We start from the raw sequence: 7644 nt of genomic DNA on the forward strand, positions 1-7644 counted from the left end.
TGATGATGATGATGATGATGATGATGATGATGATGATGATGATGATGATGATGATGATGATGATGTCAGAGGCCTGAGCCAGGACCTTCAAAGCTCATCCTAGTAAGAAAGAACGACAACATCGAAGTGAGGGCAAGGCCACCAGCTAGCGATCCTGACGCCTGCTGGTCGAGTGTGATCTGGAATTGAAAGATCCCACGCAGAGAGACCCTTACTCAAGTCTTGGGAAATCGCGGACCCCAGACACAGAGAGACCATTTTGGATGTAATAAGCAAAGGCGAGGTTTATTACGGAGACCTATTACAGAGATCTCCAGGCCGACACATATCCCACGCAGGAGACAGAGGTGTCGACCCCGAGAGGCTGGGAAAAAGAGTATTTAAAGGCAGAGGCTGTGAGCACCAGGGGATGGGGATGTCAAAGGGGAATGTACCACAAGTTACAAGATTGTTTTATGGCTCCAGGAGATAAGGGGACGCCAGAAGGTTTTATGGCCCCCTGGTTCCTGGAACAGAGCTACTAAATCAGGAGAAGGGTAGGGTCTTCAGGTCCTCATTATTTTTAAACGTTTGTCAAAACTGATGGAGCATTTGTATTTGAAACACCTCTGGTTAGGCTTGGGCTGCCCAGTTTCTTGGAGTGCTCTCTGCAGGACACAATGGCTGAAAAGCACAAGTAGGGGCTTATCAGGGTCTGGAGGACATCTGGTTAAAGTATGACTCTGAGTAAGCTGGGGGGACGTCTTTGGATGGTTTATGGGTCAGTCCTCGATAGCCTGAGCTGGATCCTGCATTCCTTTTCTTTATCTTTATGGCCTGCTATTCCTGGCGGCAGGGCTTAGCCCTGAGTTTGTGGCTTTTGGGGCTAACTCTTTTAATTTTATATTTCTAAACCTAGAATTTGTATAATTTTCTTTTCATTCCCGTCTTCTCCTACTAAATAATTCTAATCTTAGAATTTTGATATCAAGTCTTATTTGGTCTCACCAGTTGTCCTAACTGACTGGTACTGTTGTCTCACAACCATCAACCGCACAGCACCCACTCAATTTTTAACAAAAGCAATTAACCTGTTTGTCACGCAGGAGCCAAAGACTAAAACCAAGAAAATTATTAATAATGGCCCAGCTGTAGCAGAGAGGGTAGTCATCTAGGGAGATCTACTAAACTAGCTCTCGAACCATCTCTGATGTGTTTTTCTGTCTGTCTTTTGTCTAACCTTTCTCTAAGTTTATTTATGGAGTCTTTAATTACTCCTGAATGGTCTGTATAGAAGCAACATTCTTTCAGTGTAGCACACAGGCTCCTTCTTTAAGGAATATCAGGTCTAATCTTTTCTTATTTTGAAGGACTACCTCTGAGAGGGAGGTTAGGTATTCTTGGAGGTCAGCTAAAAAGTCTTTAGCATCAGGATTTTATCTGGACACTATCTAAACCTATATACCAAGGTCATGACTGTCTTTCAGAACTTCTAAACTTATATAGGTTGTGATCCCTGAGGCACAGTCCCAAGAAGTGTTAGGAGTATTAACATATGTAATGTTACATCATTTGTAATAGAAATCAAGCCTATCCCACACCTATCTTGATAGAACCCAGGACAAACATGACTGAATTTCCCTCTAGGTCCCAGCTCTCAGCCCTAACAGCTAGTACACGGCTGGTGAGGGCTGAGAATTGACGGCTGTCAGGGTGGTCAGCAGCACCAGGTACGGTCCTTTCCAGCGAGGCTCGAGTGTCTGGGCTCAGTGTAGCTGCTTCCGACCTGGAACTGATGGGATGTCTCAGGGGTCTCCGGGGCATAGGCTGCTGTCAGCTGTGAGCAGATTTCTTTCTGTATCACCTGTAGGTCTTTTAGCCTGGCACACAAATCATTATTACTATGGCACTATGACATGTTGGTTCAGTAACATCATCTAATACAGTCAGGGGAGCTGAGGCCCCATATAAGATCTCAAAGGGGGTAAAGCTGAGTCTGGAAGGGGTATTTCTTGCTCTGAAGAGAGCAAGAGGGAAGGAGTGTCACCCAGTCTGTGCCAGTCTCCATGGTCAATTTGGTCAGGGTCTCTTTTAGAGTTCTATTTATTTACTCTACCTGTCCTGAGCTTTGAGGTCTGTAAATACAATGTGATTTCTAATCGACCTCTAAATACTTGGCCACACCCTGGTTTACCTTGGCGGCGAAAGTAGGGCCGTTGTCTGACCAGATTACCTTGGGCATTCCAGACCTGGGGAAGATTTCTTCCAGTATCTTCTTGATGATTGTAGAGGCCGTCTCTCGTTTGGTGAGGAAAGCTTCTATCTATTCCTGAAAAAGTATCTACAAGCACTAGGAGATACTTGTGATTATATTTTTCTGGTTTTATCTCAGTGAAGTTCACTTTGACTTTTTATTAAACTCTCTAGGTCTCTTTGTCTTGTTTGTTTGTTAAGCATTCACTTACTGACATATCTTATACTTTTTACTGTCTCTCTTGGCTAAAATCTTAAAGTCTATTACATATATTTTAACTATTTGGACAAACTTCTTATCTCCTAAATGAGTCCATTTCTTAATTTGGCAAAGTGAGTCTTTTGTTTGTTCTTTGGGGGGGGGGGTACAGCTTTCTCCCCAAGTGTGTCATTGTCTTTTTATCTTTTAAACAACTTGGGCCTTTTCTTCTGTTGTACATTCTAAGTGAGGCCATCCCTTAGTCTAATCCCAGTTCCCAGTGGCTGTCTCTTGTAGGCCTGTAACCAGGATAGGCTCCTGTATAGCCATTTCTCGAGCCACTTTATCTGTTTTGTTACTGTCCCATGTCACTGAATCTCTTTCCTCCTGATATCCTGAGCAATGAATAGTACTCACAGTTGTTGGCTTCATCAGGGCATCTAAGAGATGGCAAAGGCATCTGTGGCGCTGATGTGCTGGGGGGTTGGGGTTCAGCCATTCTAGTTGACATTGTGTTGTCCACCATGGCAGCACCCACTTGTCTCTGACCTTTATTCATGAAGAGAACTGTTCCCGTCTGTGGACAAGCTCCTCGGCTTTCAGCAGGGGTCAATCAGCCAGTCACAGAGGTCTTTCCTCCACCCATGGGCTTCTGTCAGTGTTTGACACTCGTGCTGTGGTGGCTCCAGGTCCGGATTGGGCAGCAAGGTGACCAGATTGTCCCCAACCGGTGGAGAATCTAGTCCATGGCAGCTGACTAGTGGTCCCATCTTTTGGGACACTCTATCAGCCACTCTATCACAGTTTAAGTCCTGGATTGGGTGATAATTGTCAGTGCCCGGCTGGCAGGAACGGTGTGTTCCAAGCAGAAAAGCACTAACTCATTCATCTCCCAGCATCAGTTACTGGTGTACTGAGACAGGTCTTAAGCTCCACATATACAGTCTATAGATATGTATACACATGGCCTCATCCAGCCATTTCAGCCCACGCAAGCCAATTTGGAGAGCAATTTTCTCATGAGCAAGGGATAGGGGCAGTCAGGGATGACCATGAATTAGTGGGTGGGTTACCCGGCCCACGCCAAGGTCCACTGTTCTTCGGGCAGTCCATAAGTATTGTTTGTTGTCAGTAGGCCCCTGTACCCAAGGTCTTTGGATACTGGCCCACTGGAGCATAGGAGCACAGAGCATTGGGTCCCTGTATCCACAAAACAACTGGGCGGGCTTCCCTTCCATCTCTGTGCATAGCCAGCACCAAGAGGCTCTCCAGTGTCCCCTCTTGTTCTTTCTGGGGCAGTCCCTGACCCAATGTCCTTTTTCTTCGTATTAGGCACACTGATCTTTAGCCAGGAATTCTCTTCTGTTGTCAGGTACTATCTTCCTAGGTTCCCTAACTACTGTGGCCAGTATATGTTCCTCTCTTGTCTTTTATCTCTCTTTAGCTCTCTAACTTCTTTTTTTTTGTCTCTTTTCTTCCCTAGCTTTCTGTTCTTTTTACCTCTTTCTTTTTTAACCTTACTTTCTCTGTAACTTACACTAACTCTCAGCAACTTAACTTAACCCTTCAAATTTTTGTAACTTTTTTTTCATATCCTTTCTTTATCTTAGCCAGATTGGTGGGGCATTTTCTAGCCCCTCAGAGACCCACCCTTGGAGCCTGGCAGCAGACCTGGCACTCCCTACCTTTAGGCGTCTGAAGAGAGCAGGCAGAAGTGAGGGCCTTCTATCCATCTCTGGAACACTTTTTCTGGCCTCTAGTAGGATTCCGTCTTTCCTCGGTGGTAAAGAAGACCTGTAACAGTTACTAACAAGCATCTCAAATGGGATGGTGAGAAAACAAGGGAATCTTGAGAATAGAGGTCCACTGAAGAGGGCAAATAGCATTTAGTCACACAGCTAAGCCAGGAGGCTTTCTTGGGACAAAAAGGCCTTGTGTCTGTGAAACAGAAAAGTGAGCAGAGGGGCAGCCTATCTGCTACCGGCTGTCTCTCCGGACTTAGATTTTCTCTTAAGGAGTACCTTCCTTTAGTGCCAGCTCAGTGGCTTTATCGCTCAAGAGACCCATCCTCTAAATGGCACTAGGCTTCCAGTAACAACTAATAACAAAAGGATGGAGAGATGGTAGAACCTGGGTGTTAGATACTAAGCAGCTGACAAAAGAATTGTAACCAGTTTACCTGGGGCTTTCAGGACCTCAGTAGCAGCCCTTTACCAAACTTTCTCAGTGGGCTAAAGGCCCATGGAAAAGAAAACATTAATCCTGACCTTCGCCACAGCCAAAGTCTGAATTCTAAATCTTGACTGGCAAAACAAAACAAAGTTCTTTACAGTTTGTTGTAGATTCTTTGAAACTATTTTAGGGGCTTCTCTGCCCCCCAACCTGGGACATTTCGACCACAGGGGCAGGAACTGGCTGCTGTGGGGATAAGATCAAAGGCATTCTCCATGCTAATGATGACCAGTGAGAAAAGTAATTTAATGCTGGAGACTGGCTCCTCTCTTGGAATAGGGCCAGCAGATAAGGCAGGCTCCTTAAAGAACTTCTAATGAGCACTCTCTTTCTGTGAGCAAGAGTTGAAGGTCTGGCCACTAAAAGCAGAAATTCTTTTCTTGTTCTTGTTTTCTTTAGAGTCCTCCCCCACCTCACTCTCAGCCTTTTTAGATCATTCTTCCTGTAGCATTTCTAACACAGCCTGTCCCTTTTTTATATCCTGTTGACAGCATTTCTGATCTTTTAGGCAGCTACGCACTAAGTGTCATACCGGCTGAAACTCCGCCTTTAAGATTCCTTGCTCCCAAGCAAAATTTAAATCCTTTTTCAGCTTATCTCAGCTGTCCACCGTGAGATTCCCAGAGATCGCAAACCAAGGTGTAGCAATTCACTAAGAAATCTCTTTGTAGTGTTTCTTTTTATCCTAAACCTTTTTCTTTTAAACAGCTCCTGAAGAGCCAGAAAAATTGGGTGAGACTTGAGAAGTCCCCATGCTCGCTGTAGCAGCTCCGCAGCTAATTTCGCTCCCCCCTACTGTGTGTTGCGAGCACAAGCACAGATAAAACACTATGTTTTAAAAACTTAACGTTGGCTATCAACCAACACACCGCCACTAGAGCGGGGTCCATAAAATTAAGTTTCTTATTCACTATACTTGTTTCATACCGGAGGCCTAATCTGGGGAACTTTTTTATTTATGAGCGGTTTCTTCCTCAAGGCTTTTGTTAATGTCTGTTTACACAACTGTTAACAGCAGCTAGGTTGGTCAAAGGGAGTAAAGGGAGGGGTCTCTCTCCTTGGGGAGGAGGCTCAAGAGAGAAAGACAAAACTCCCTGGCAGAAAACAATTTCTCTCAAGCAAATTATTTTTAACTTTTAACTTAAGCACCGAGAGGACCAAGTAAAACTCTTTGACGAACAAAGCAAACAGTTTCATGATTTCAAACACAGTCGTCAGTCCAAGATTCAAACACAGTCGTCAGTCCAAAATTCAAACACAGTCGTCAGTCCAAAATTCAAAAACGAAACAAAAGCCAAAAAGACACTCGACAATACCACAGAAAACAAGCCAGACAAACAAGACCAAGACAAAGCATCTTATAGCCAACTTTCACAGATGCCTGGTACCTTCAAACTGCAGCTTAACCTTAGCTGCTTTTGGGATGAGATGGACCATCTGATTCCACCTCCCAACAGGATTCCAGAGTGTCCTCTTGTCCTAACGACCAAGCACACTTGTCCGCGCCTATATTTAAATAGGCAGCCGAACTCGACCTCTGACGGAGTGGGATTCCTCGTCCACTCCCGCCTAGGTAAAAGGAGCATTCCATCTCCTTTGTTCCAGAAAACCAGAGTCAGGTCCTCCTGACTGTCCATAGCCGGGCTCTCCCGACTGTTCTCCGCCCCTGGAACGTCTTCCAGGGGCTGCAGCCTCGCGGGCCCGGGGCATCCCCCCTTCCGCAGCCAGGGGGTCCTCACGGACCACAAAGGCAGCTGCACTGAGTGGGGATACACATCCACTCTCCTACAGGGCAGGAATACACATCCACCCTCCTAGCACAGGGCAGGAATACACATCCACCCTCTCAGCACAAGGCAGGAATACCCATCTGCCCTCTTACCACAGGGCAGGAATACCCATCTGCCCTCTTAACACTGACCAGTACTAAGACACACATATATACACACACGGCGGAACCAAAACAGAGACAGACACAGACTGACAATTGCGGCGCCGCTCACACAGAAACACTCAGACAAACATCTAACTCACCTCCAAGGGGTCTTCAGAGTCTGGGGTGGTCGCGAAGATCCCGGACGAGCCCCCATTATTATGAAAGATCCCACGCAGAGAGACCCTTACTCAAGTCTTGGGAAATCGCGGACCCCAGACACAGAGAGACCATTTTGGATGTAATAAGCAAAGGCGAGGTTTATTACGGAGACCTATTACAGAGATCTCCGGGCCGACACATATCCCACGCAGGAGACAGAGGTGTCGACCCCGAGAGGCTGGGAAAAAGAGTATTTAAAGGCAGAGGCTGTGAGCACCAGGGGATGGGGGATGTCAAAGGGGAATGTACCACAAGTTACAAGATTGTTTTATGGCTCCAGGAGATAAGGGGACGCCAGAAGGTTTTATGGCCCCCTGGTTCCTGGAACAGAGCTACTAAATCAGGAGAAGGGTAGGGTCTTCAGGTCCTCATTATTTTTAAACGTTTGTCAAAACTGATGGAGCATTTGTATTTGAAACACCTCTGGTTAGGCTTGGGCTGCCCGGTTTCTTGGAGTGCTCTCTGCAGGACACAATGGCTGAAAAGCACAAGTAGGGGCTTATCAGGGTCTGGAGGACATCTGGTTAAAGTATGACTCTGAGTAAGCTGGGGGGACGTCTTTGGATGGTTTTTGGGTCAGTCCTCGATAGCCTGAGCTGGATCCTGCATTCCTTTTCTTTATCTTTATGGCCTGCTATTCCTGGCGGCAGGGCTTAGCCCTGAGTTTGTGGCTTTTGGGGCTAACTCTTTTAATTTTATATTTCTAAACCTAGAATTTGTATAATTTTCTTTTCAGAATGAGTGGGCAACAGACCCAGAGCACGAGCAGAGTGAGGCTTCTGAAAGCAAGAAAAGACTGCTTTAGGCTCAAATGTGGTCCTGAAGGTTCATTTGGAAATCCTACCTAAGTCGTGCATCATGTCTGTCTGGAGGTGAACGCTTCCGG

General features: G+C 45.9%; 1 long non-coding RNA gene across 1 annotated transcript; it reads right to left on the reverse strand.

The window, feature by feature from the left end:
* Positions 1 to 264: 264 nt before the first annotated feature.
* On the reverse strand, positions 265 to 6950 carry LOC148007313 (uncharacterized). The gene is made up of 2 exons (XR_015650513.1): positions 6698 to 6950; positions 265 to 1859 (listed from the first exon to the last, which is right to left on the reverse strand). It is a non-coding gene; the product is annotated as an uncharacterized LOC148007313 (long non-coding RNA).
* Positions 6951 to 7644: the final 694 nt, after the last annotated feature.

The sequence above is a fragment of the Rattus norvegicus genome, chromosome 1, assembly GCF_021556685.1.
Source record: "Rattus norvegicus strain SHRSP/BbbUtx chromosome 1, alternate assembly SHRSP_T2T, whole genome shotgun sequence".
NCBI lineage: Eukaryota > Metazoa > Chordata > Mammalia > Rodentia > Muridae > Rattus > Rattus norvegicus.